At 53.4% G+C, this 10846-nt stretch overlaps 1 protein-coding gene across 2 annotated transcripts in view; it reads left to right on the top strand.

Annotated features, from left to right (window-relative positions):
- Window positions 1-234: 234 nt before the first annotated feature.
- Window positions 235-10846, top strand: part of Klhl25 (kelch like family member 25) — a 28056-nt gene continuing 17444 nt past the window's right edge. For both annotated transcript variants that reach the window (XM_057756619.1, XM_057756621.1), the window contains exon 1: window positions 235-360. The gene's annotated coding sequence lies outside the window, so the exon portion shown is untranslated. The remainder of the gene's footprint in view (window positions 361-10846) is intronic.

Raw genomic sequence — 10846 nt, 5'->3', positions numbered from 1 at the left:
CTTCTTCTTTCTTCAACTCTGGCCACCAGGGCGGAAGGCAATGGCCTGTCGCTTTAAGAATCTGGTGGCAGTCGCTTTCCTCTCCCAGCCCCGCCTCCCGCGGTACCGGCGGCCGGGACGACCACCCCTGTCTCCTCACGCGGCCGTGCTACGGGTTAGTTGGCCCATCCGTCACAGAGGCGCGGCCTATGATTGGCTGCTGCTCTTCGGGCCGGGAGGCGGGGCGGGAAGGTCGGAGAAACTAGTTTGTTGGCGGCGCCGGTGCGGGTCTGCTAGGGGGAACGCGGCGGGGACTGGCGAGCCGGCCGGGGGCGGCGGCGGCGGGGACTGCGGGGTCTTTGGAGCCTGTGGGGCCATAAGGTGAGTACTAGGTGGGGACCGGGCCGACAGTGGGCGTCGTCGTCGGGACTTGTCACCGGGACAGCGACCCTGCGGGAGGAGCGCCCGGTAGGGCTGGGTTCCCTGTGTCTGGGAAGTGGGCGCTGACCCGGGATCGCCCCTCGGTTGGGCTGGGGGGGGGGCGGCTCGGATTGCTTTGCTCAGAGTTCCCGCGGAGGCAATGAATTGTTTGGAAAACGGATGTTACGCTCGGGAGCTGCTACCCTCCTCCCCCGGGAGTGGTTGATTCATTGAGTCCGCTGACTTCTTTTTAAAAAATTACTATTGATCCTAGAAAGAGGAAGCTGCTTGTCTTCGAGGATGCGAACAGCGCAGCTTTGCGCCCGCGCCTAGCCCAGATCCGCGTTCCTAGCGAGGGCCGAGGGTTTAAACCAGGGAAGAGAAGCCAGCCGGAGCTGGCCGTGTGTGGCCCGCCGCGCAGGGTCCTTCCTGTCTGGGAAGTTGTCTGTCGTGGAGAAGTGGTGACATTCCTGGGACACATCCACCTGCCCATCCAGGTGGTGGCCTCCCTGTGGGACTATAACAAATCTTCCTCCTCCCCAGTTGCTCGTCCCTCCTCCCATGCGTTGCCCAGGATCGAGAGCTCCGCTGGGATCTGCAAGGCCCCCAGTTATCCGTTCTTCTTTGTTTGCTATTGTGGAATTGTACCTCTGGGCACCTGACTCCTTTGGGTTTCAAGGACCCTAAAGTACATTCCGGTAGTCTAAAAGAATTTTTTTTTCTTTTTTAAGTCTTGTTAAGTATCAGGCCAGCCTTGAGCTTGGGATCCTCCCATTCCAGCCTCTGAGTGCTTGGGTTATAAGCAAGTGCCACCATGCTCATTCCAAGAATTCCTAGAAACTTGGCCACAGGTAGGTGTGTGTGGGGGGGGGGGGAGGGAGACAATTCCAGGCTCCTCCCAGTTCATCTATATATTGGGGAGTTTTGCTGAGTCCAAGTTGCTTTGGCCAAGACTCAACTGCTGAGGCAGGACAAGATATGCCAGTTGCATGGGCCATTTGGTTTCACCCTGGCCTGGAGTAGGACAGGGAGGAGGAGGAACTTGGGACCTGACCCTCCAGGATGCTGGGCCTCTCCTCTCATAGGTGACACAGGTTATGCTGAGGACTTTTTATGGGTGTTGCTGAAGGCTTGTGTCTGGGGACAGGAGGGAGGACCCAGGGTACTCTTACCCTACAGTAGATTTAATCCCTTTAAGACAGGGGCTCTTGAGTTCATAGGCTTTGCCTTTGGAGACTGGCAAAGTCAGTTTGGTTCCTGGCCGTATAATTATTGGTATTTCAGTTTTGAGTCATTTATCAGCAAGTGAGTCCAGGGAGATTGCTGCGAAGGAAGCAGGGGAAGATGGAAGAGACCTTTGTCCTGGGCCTCCGACTGCAGCTGGATTCCCTGTGCTGTGCAGCCAAGGAGCTGTGGGCCAAGTAGCCTGTTCCACAGTGGCTCGGTTCCTGCTGATGGCATCTTAAGCCTGTGGGCACCAGTGTGGGGAGAGAAGAGTTGGAAGGAAAAGAGAGACATGGCCCTGCCTGTGGTGTGCAGTGACTGCCGAGGATGGCCTGGAGCAGTGAGCGTGTGATGTAGGGGCACTTTTAGAGGTTCATTTGTTTGATTTGTCATTGGAGCAGACTGAGACTCTACTTTTAGAGGGAAAGGGTGCTGGCATGTGGATCGGGGGGGGGGGGGGGGCTTTGACACATCACAGTTTGCAGAGAGCCCTAGGGAGCAGGGTCCCAGGGAGCTGGAGTGAAGAAGTGAAGGCTTCACGGAGAAAGGAGAGAAAAGCTAGCTAAGGCATTCTACAACCGATATCCATACCATGGGCTGCAGCCCCAATTCCCTTGCCAGAGCCAGATCTAGGATGCCCACTTTAGGCAGAGGTGAGGTCACGGAAGGAAAAGGCAGATGGGAGGTAACCGAAAGGTTTATTCTTGGCTGTGATAGTGTGATGAATATGGGCAGCCTTCCAGGATGTTTGGAGGGCCTGGCTTCCCAAGCAGCTTGTGGAGTGTGTTTTCCTCAGAAGACTTACCCTGCTAACCAGCTCACTGCTTGTGCCCTAAATCCTTTACTAGCAGGCAATGTGGGTTTGTCCTCAGCAGGGGCTTGACTCCCTCCCCTTTATGCAGACTTGGCACCAGCAAGCAGTAGTGGCCACAAATGAATTGGCTGATTGAGACGCTGGTTTCATCTAATGTGGTAAATTTCATAATTGAATTGCCTCAGCTGATCCATGCAAGGAAATCCCTTACAAGGCCAGGAAACACTTGGACCCTTGTGCAGAGGGCCAGGAAGAGGCCAAAGTTAAGATTCCCAGCTTACTACTGTAAGGGTATCCCTGCAGGACTGTTCTGTCTGCCTTCCGCTGCAGGCCATATTCCCTTAGTTGCAGCGGTGTCCTGAGCAACCCTATGCTGGTGCCACTTCTAAAGGCATCTAAAGCTGACACCTGCCAGCCTTGCCAGGTCTCTCTGGGCTCTTAGCACATGAGGGCAGACAACGAAGGAATTAGAGGGACAGAAAGGGACTTGGAGGTTGGGAGTGTGCTCCCCTTAAATCCCGTCAGCACAGGGTCAGTGGAAGGACTGGAGTTCCAATGCTTCTTGGGAGTAAGGCTGTCTTGGGGGTGTGAGGTGAGACCACGCACTTAAAGCATCCCCTGGAGTGGTGTCCGGCGTCTAGCGGACTGCTCATGCCCAGCTCCCTTTCTCTTTGCTCCATCCTCCTGACATAGCATGGAGGGGAAGCTTGTTCTGTGGTTGGCCTGCGTGGGGTCCACAGCTGAGGTGCCAGCCTTGCCCTCTCCCTTCTTTCTCTTGCTCTTCACCCCTTTTCTCCCCCGCCCTGTTTTGGTGCCCCTTAGGATGACAGAAGGTAAGCAATTGTGTCCTGTTCTTTAAAGTAGCAATTGCTTGGGCCGAGATTTGCTCATTGGTAGTGAGCTTGCTTAGGTAGCATACAGGAAGCCCTGGGTCAAAGCAGACATGGTGGCACACACCTGTTCTCCAGCTCTTAGGAAGTAGAGGCGGGAAGATCAGGAGTTCACGGTAAGCCTGGGCTACATGAGGCCCTGTCTCAAAATGGTGGAAGGGTACACCCTTAATCTCAGAAGTCTAAAATGCCACTGGGGGTGGGGTAGGGGCAGCAGTTCTCTCGAGTTCCAGGACATCTTAGTCTGCATAGCAAGTTCCAGAACAGCCAGGGATACTATTAAGCTCCTATTTTATTTATTTATTTATTTATTTATTTATTTATTAACAGCTTTGTGGTATTAGGAATTCAAGTTAGGTCGGTCAGGAGGGATAGGCAGGCGGATCTCTGAGAGTTCGAGGAAAGCCTGGTCTACAAAGCAAGTTCCAGTTCCAGGACAGTCTCCAAAGCTACAAACCCTGTCTCGAAAAACCCAAAAGAAAACAAAAAAGAAAAAAGAAATTCGGGTTAGAGGTTAGAGCCATGTGTGGTGGTGTGGTGGTTTACCATACCTTTAATCCCAGCACCTTTAGTCCCAGGCAGAGTTGAGCTAGGGCTACACAGTGAAACCCTGTGTCAGATAGGTTAACTGAGAAATTGCTCTGTGCTTCCCATGAATTCATATTTTTCCCCCAGGCATTTTCTCCCACAGCAGTGTGCCCCCAAATTCTGTAGCATCTGGAGGCTTACGCTGTTTAAGCTCAACTATGGCCCTAGACCACCTCCACCTCTTCAGCCCACAGTAGGGCCCCTTAGACCTGGAGCTGTTGTAGGAAGGACACTGAGTTCTGCCTGGTGACCTTAAGCAGGTCCCCTCGCCACTGTGGGTTCAGGTGGCTCTTCTAGGAAACAGACGCCTTCCAGTGTCCCGTTCACGGTCTCGCTGGAAGGGCCCAGGGTCTAGCGAGCTCTAATGCTAGGCTGTTAGAAGGCTTGCGTATCAACCCTGTGTGCAGGGAGAATCTGAGAGTCAGCCTGTGCTGGGCAGCGTCTGAGACAAGGTGGGAGTCAGGAGCCCGGTGGGCTCCGGCTCCAGCTCTGCGGGGCGCTGTGGGCATCAGATGAGCCATTCCTGTCCGGACCCTCGTTCTTCCCCGTGTAGGTAAGGTCTGCAAACACAAGCTCCCAGCTCCTTATCCGAGTGGAGCTGAGTCAGGCCCTGCTGGGAGCTCCAAAGGGCCAGGGCCCTTGTCCCCTCCAGCCTCCCTCAGTCCCCTGTGGTTCCTCAGCTGAGGGCCGCCCTGTGCCTAGGAAACTGGGTCAGGGAAGCACCAAGTCGGCCCAGGGGGAGCAGGCAGGGGCTAAAGGAAGGTGGCACATAGTTGACTCATTCCCAAGGTGTGCCCCTTGACTTGTCCTGGGCAGAGGAGTGGACATCAAGTGTAGGAGTAACTGTGTGATCCCCTCCCTCTAAGGAATGGGCTAGTTTATGGGATGTCCCCTGGGCACAGAGCCAAGGTGGAGAGACAGACAAAGGGCCCAGCGTAGAAGGGATTATGGGGAGCTGGGGGATGGGGTGGGCAGCAGGAGGAGGCTGAGTGCCAGGCTTTGGCAAGACTGTGCCTGCAGGACCAGTTGAATGGCTCCTCCCTCTGAGCAGGGCCATGGGAGAGCTGTGGCTGCTGCAGCCCGCCTGAGGACCACATCCCCCTGTGTCACCCCACCCACCTCTGCCAGGTGGCTGCTTTCCTGTCAACCACGCGGGCAGGAGTGGACTGCAGGGCAGGAGTGAAACCCAGCCCAGCTCTCTCTGTGTGTCCCTGCTGGGCTCGCCAAGACGGGCTGAGCAAAGATCAATGTAGGCCAAGGGGAATTAATTTCCCAATTAAGATAGAGATCCTTTCCTTGCTCAAGACCGAGATGAGCTGCTTGCCAGGTTTGCATAGCCGGGTCAGTTTGTTTGGGCAGGAAGGAGTGAGGTGGGCAGGCAGGGAGCGCTTCTCTAGAGAGCAAGGCAGCAGTGCCCAGAGTTCAGAGCTTAAGTTCTCTGGGCCTGAGCGTCTGGCAGTGAGTCCCTTTATCTGCACGTGCCTCCGTGTGAGTTTCCATCTTGGGGATCTGAAGGAGGAGGTATATGGTGCGCTGTTCCTGGTGGCTTGCCTTGTGCGTGACAGGGGAGGAAGGTGGGCTCAGGATTCACACTGGGCCTCAGCTTCTGGTGTACAGGGTGGGTGGTCAGTGGGCAGCTCAGCCAGGGTACAGGTTGAATGCTGTTTCCACTCAGGGGGGGCGAGAAGTGGACATTGTTAGTATCTTTGTTCCTGATGTGTTCAGTTGGCTCTGAACCTCTGCCTGGTTCTGGGGTTCAGCAGAGAACAGGGCCAACCCCATTCTCCTGAAGCTCCGTTCGTATGGAGGAGGCTGACCGCGGACAGAGCCGGTAAATGCAGCCACCCCACAAAGGGCTGTTGGGAAAGCAGACTGGGAGGTGTGAGGAAGGGAACAGGACAAAGGGGCTGGGGAATGTCCCCCTGGTGGTGACTTGTGAGGCAGAGAGGTGTGCTAGGCAGGCAGTGCAGGGTTCAGAGGCTGGGATGGCATGAACCCCATGGCATGGGCACAAGGCAGAGGGCCAGGCTTCCACAGAATGTCTCTTCTGAGGAGACCAAGGACCACTTTGTGATTTTAAATTATATATATTAATTTAAATATATTGACAGATTCTTTTTATACAAGGGCAATAGAGAAACAATATGGTATGAAAGTCTGCCCCTTCCTCGGTGTGTTCCACAGGTAGAGATTGTGAATGAGCTCTGATTTTCTATACTCTGTCCTGTTCAGGACTCTTTAGTCTCTGTCAGTGTATAGAGGGGAGCTCTTTCTCTTTTAATGTCGGCATAGCAGTCCAGCCATCTCGTGGCCAGACCACCATCCTTCATGTTTCCCTCAAATGAGAAACTTTGGGTTGGTCCTCATTTCCCCCATACCTCCAGTGAATCCTTAGAAGCCTGTTTGCATGTATCTTTCAAAGCAGGTGTGCCAGTTTTAAATTTTATTAAAGCCATGTGCCTTTCACCACTGTGTTTTTCTCAACAAGTGCCCATCTCTCCATTTTTCTTCCATGCTTGATATTATGCACATTTTGCTGCTGATACGATGGAGCCGATATCATTCCTTTAAAAACATAATACTGCCAGCTAAGCAGTTTGTTCAAGCATTGTCCTTTGACTCAGCTTTTCCAGATGATCAAGGTTCCGCCTCCTATTGGTCTCCTGGCCTCAGCTGGGGATGAGTGAAGCCCTGGGCTGTGTGTGTTCATCTGTGAAATGAGGCTCTTTCGTCCCTGCCCAGCCCTGCCCCCTGCTTGCTGCCGTATGCTCTGCTGGGAAAGCATTCCCGAAAGGTCCTTTGGGGCTCAGAAGCTCTGGGACGTGAGGAGGTGTGCTTTCTCCTTTGGGAGCCTAGTGTCTGAAGGCTGGAGCATTTGAATGAGTGGGGACGCCCCTAAACAACATCTTGTGACCGGCAGGCAGGTGGCTTTGAGGAGGTGATGTGGAGGTGACTTTTGGTATATGCGTAGAGCCTGACCCAACCCCAGAGAAAGTTGGCTGGCATTTCCGGAGCTTCCCAGGGAGCTGCTCCACCTGCCATGGTAGAACACTTGAGGTGACAGGGCAGGGTCAGCTCTCTTTGTACGTGGAAGGGTCTGGAAGGGGTGTCTGTGGACTGAGTGTGTGTTGTGTGTTCCCGTGAGGATCTCTGTGTGTTTTCCAGTGATAGGGAGCTTTATTAAAAGCCAAGGATGTGCCGAATGGGCACTTGTACTTGACTGTGAGACAGAGAGTCTGGAGGCTGGAGGAGGAGAGGTAGATCTTGGGGACTGTGGAAAGAAAGCCAGGCTGTGCACACGATCTCATAATAGACTTTGCGACTGAGCAGTCAGGATGGCCAGGCCGGCCTGGGTGCCTGGTGGAGTGCATCCTTGCTGGGACTGAGCGCAGGGCTCCCCTGTCCTTTCCTTGAGTCCTGTTCCTTCGCTTCAGAAGCAGCACCCAGCTGGTTGTGTGACTGATGCCCAGGAACCTTAGAACTCTGCCCCAGAGTGGGTACCTAATAGGACCGCCAACCTGACCTAATAGGAACAGACATTAGAGAGGATGGGCTACGGTCATGTAGGCAACAGAAGGGACCGTGCTCCCAAAGTGCTCCTGGGAGGCCTCCCGAAGTGTCCTTGTATAGCTCATGAGGGGAGGCGGAATGATGTATCTGCAGTAACACCCCTTTTTCCAGTCTGAGTCCTGGGTGTTTGGAAAAGGGGCGAGGGCGCGAGGCACTCCAAGGAGCTTTTGAGCGAACTGTAGCCTTCTGTCATCCCAAGCTTTGCGGGCAGGTTTGGCACCAAGTGGTAGGCTGGGTTGCCAGACTTCCTCTCAGGCACCAGCACCCACACTGGGGTATCTGTTGCAGGAAGCTGCAGTTGCTATTTTTATCAGCCCAACTAGAACTTTATATCAAAAGATAAAATTACAAGCACAATGTCAGGGTTTATCTGGCTGGTGAGACTGAGGCAGGGGCTTGATGTGTTAAGCAAGGCATGTCTGCTTGGACACACCTATCCGGTCACAGAGCGCTTGCGCAACTGCTTCTGCGTCTACAACTTTCTTTTTGTAGACTGGGTCTTAGCAACTCAGGCTGGACTCAAAACTAACAAGTTTTGCAATGACCTTAAACATTTGATTCTCCTGCCTTCACCCCTGCATGCTGGGATTGCAGGCGTGTGACACCGTCCTCCGTTTATGTGGTGCTGGGGATCAAACCCCGAGTTCTCTGCATGTTAGGCAAACACTACCGACTGAGCTGTTTCCCAGTTTGGTGTTATTCTGTGAAGTATGAAAGAGAGCTTTCCAGAGTTCACCGAGATATTTGCACCTGAACACAACTGGTTGGTCATGCAACTGTGGGGGAGCCTGGGAACAGAAGCTGGGGCTTTATTAAATTTGCCGAGACCCCCACTTGATGCCACCTCCTCTGCTAAGTACCAGGGACAGAGATGAAGAAGCCCTGTTCTGAGCTTCACACTCAGACCCGAAATCTTAACCTTTGGATAAATAGCCTGATCTGCATTGCAGACTTTCAGTCTGGAGGCCAATGGGACCCACGGGGTAGCCTCTCTTGTCCTCAGCCTGACTTTGTGTAGCTTCAGTTATCCGTGGTCAGCTGCTTTGAAAATGTCAAATGGAAGGGCTGGAGAGATGGCTCAGGGGTTAAGAGCACTGACTGACTGCTCATCAGAGGTCCTAAGTTCAATTCCCAGCAACCACTTGGTGGTTCACAACCATCTATAATGAGATCGGGCGCCCTCTTCTGGTGTGTGTATACATAATAAATAAATTGTTAAAAAAAACAATCACATGGAAAATTCCAAAGACAGGTGTGGTGGCCCAGGCTGATTTCAGATTGGCAGTCTTCCTGCTCTGTCTCCTGGGTTTTGGGATTAAAGGAAGGGCCCACTACCACCACACAGCTGGTCTTTTACTGTGCCTAATTTATGAGATTCGGGGATCAAACTCAAGTCCCTGTACTTGAGCAAGGACTTCACCGACTGAGCCATCTCCTCAGCCTAGAACCCTAGAAAGGGTTCATAGAGGGTGAGAGGTCAACCCGGGATGTCATTCCTGACATTGTCTATTTTGGCTTTTTTAAAACATAGGGTCTCACGGTGGTCGGGAGCTTACCTAGCAGGCTAGGTTGAACCCCAAGGACTTGCCTAACCAGTGCTGAATTGTGTGTCCTCCCACACCTGACTTTTTATGTGGGTCTTGGGATGGAGCTCAGGTCCTCAGCTTCCATGGCAAGCACGTTTCCAGCCGAGCCATCTCCTCAGCCCAGGGCAATGCGCCGTTGTACCTGTAACCCCCTTGCCGTGCAGGGTAACCTCTTTACAGGAAAGGACCACTGCGGGATCGGGGGCTCTGTCTGGGACTCCTGCCTGCCCAGGGCTGGTGCTGACGGTGCGTGGCGGAGGACGATGGCAGGGGTGGCGGCTCTAGCGGACTCGACCGGTTCACGTGCTCTTGTTTAGTTACCTCCAAGTGGAACGTTGATTTCACCACCAGAAGAGAAAACCAGAGACCTCTGGGAGCCAGGGATCCGGAGCAGGGACGCTCTTTACCTAGCTCCCCTTCCTGCTGCTCGAGGTTGGCTTCCCCAGCTGGGCTTGTGTGGTTTATGGACCACCATCCAGAGCAGCACTGGGTGGGGGGGGGTGCTCCCCTAGTTACAACTCAAAATGACTTTTGTTTTTATAGATGAAGACTCTCTCTATTTAATTAGCCCAGGGTCTGCTCAAACTTACTATATAGTCCAGGCTAGCCCGGAGCTCAAAGTGATTCTGTCTGTTGTTGGGACTGAATCCATGAGCCACCTGGCTTAAATGGTTAAACATGGGCAGGAGAGATAGCACGGTGGGTAAGAGCATTTGCTGCTCCTGCAGATGACCTGGGTTTGGTTGCCAGCACCCACGTGGCTGCCCATAACCATCTGTAACCCCCATTCCAGGGAATCTGGTGCTGGCTTCTGGCCTCCGAGGCACCAGACAAGGAGGTGGGGTAATTCACATTCAGTCAGAACACTCACACCCGTAAAAAGAAAGCCTTCTGAAAAGTTCAAACATGAAACACACAGGCTGCACCTCAAGAAACATGACTGTCACAGTTGTACAAGTTTATAATAGCCCTCGGGACGTCTCCATTCTCACTCCAGCGGTAGCACTTCAGTCCCCTTCCATGACATGGAGCTATGGTGCGTCCAGCACAGACAGAGGGGATGAAGAATCTGCCCTTGGAGCTGCAGACACAGATAAGCAGAGTGGGCAGTGGTCTGCAGTGGAAGGAGCCAGCCATCAGGACGTCGCAGGGCTACAGGAGAACAAAGGGTGTTATTCTTATGAGAGACAGGACAGACGTCCCTTTGGTGTGGGCGTAGTGTACACTAAGTGCCGGGAAATAGTTGTTGAATTGAATTTCTCAGCATCTGCTATGTATAAGGTGTCCTGAGCAACGTAAGAGCGTGGGGTTGTGGGGCAGAGTGATTGTGGGGGGAACTGGAGCTGGAAGGGTGGAAGGGGAAGAAACTGGGGCTATGGAGAGGAGGGAACAGGTTGAACGAGGCTTGAACATCCAAGTTCCCCAAAGGCTTCTGAGGAGGGGAGGTTGGGCATGCAGAAGCATTCATGAGTGAGTGGCTGTTTATGGGCTTCCGTGTATTTGCTATAAATATGCAGATGTATGTAATTTCAAGAGACCAGGGACTATCTACCAGCTGTGATGTCCAAGCACTGCTCCTGTACTTTGCTGAGGGAGGCCTGTCATTTGGGAGGAGAAGGAGCTGACGCTGTGGTGAGAGACACTTCTGACAATGATAGAGGGCAAAGGGCCTTGGTGGGGGTTGGAGGGCGTGGGACCTGCAGCCCAGTGACTGGTGCTGCAGGCTGGGGAACAGGGAAAAGAGAATGGGAGTCTGGGCATGAGTTTCACAGTCC

This window comes from Chionomys nivalis, chromosome 23, assembly GCF_950005125.1.
Source record: "Chionomys nivalis chromosome 23, mChiNiv1.1, whole genome shotgun sequence".
Classification (NCBI taxonomy): Eukaryota; Metazoa; Chordata; class Mammalia; order Rodentia; family Cricetidae; genus Chionomys; species Chionomys nivalis.
The sequence above is the reverse complement of the archived record's forward strand: the minus strand, read 5'-3'. Positions and strand labels throughout refer to the sequence as shown.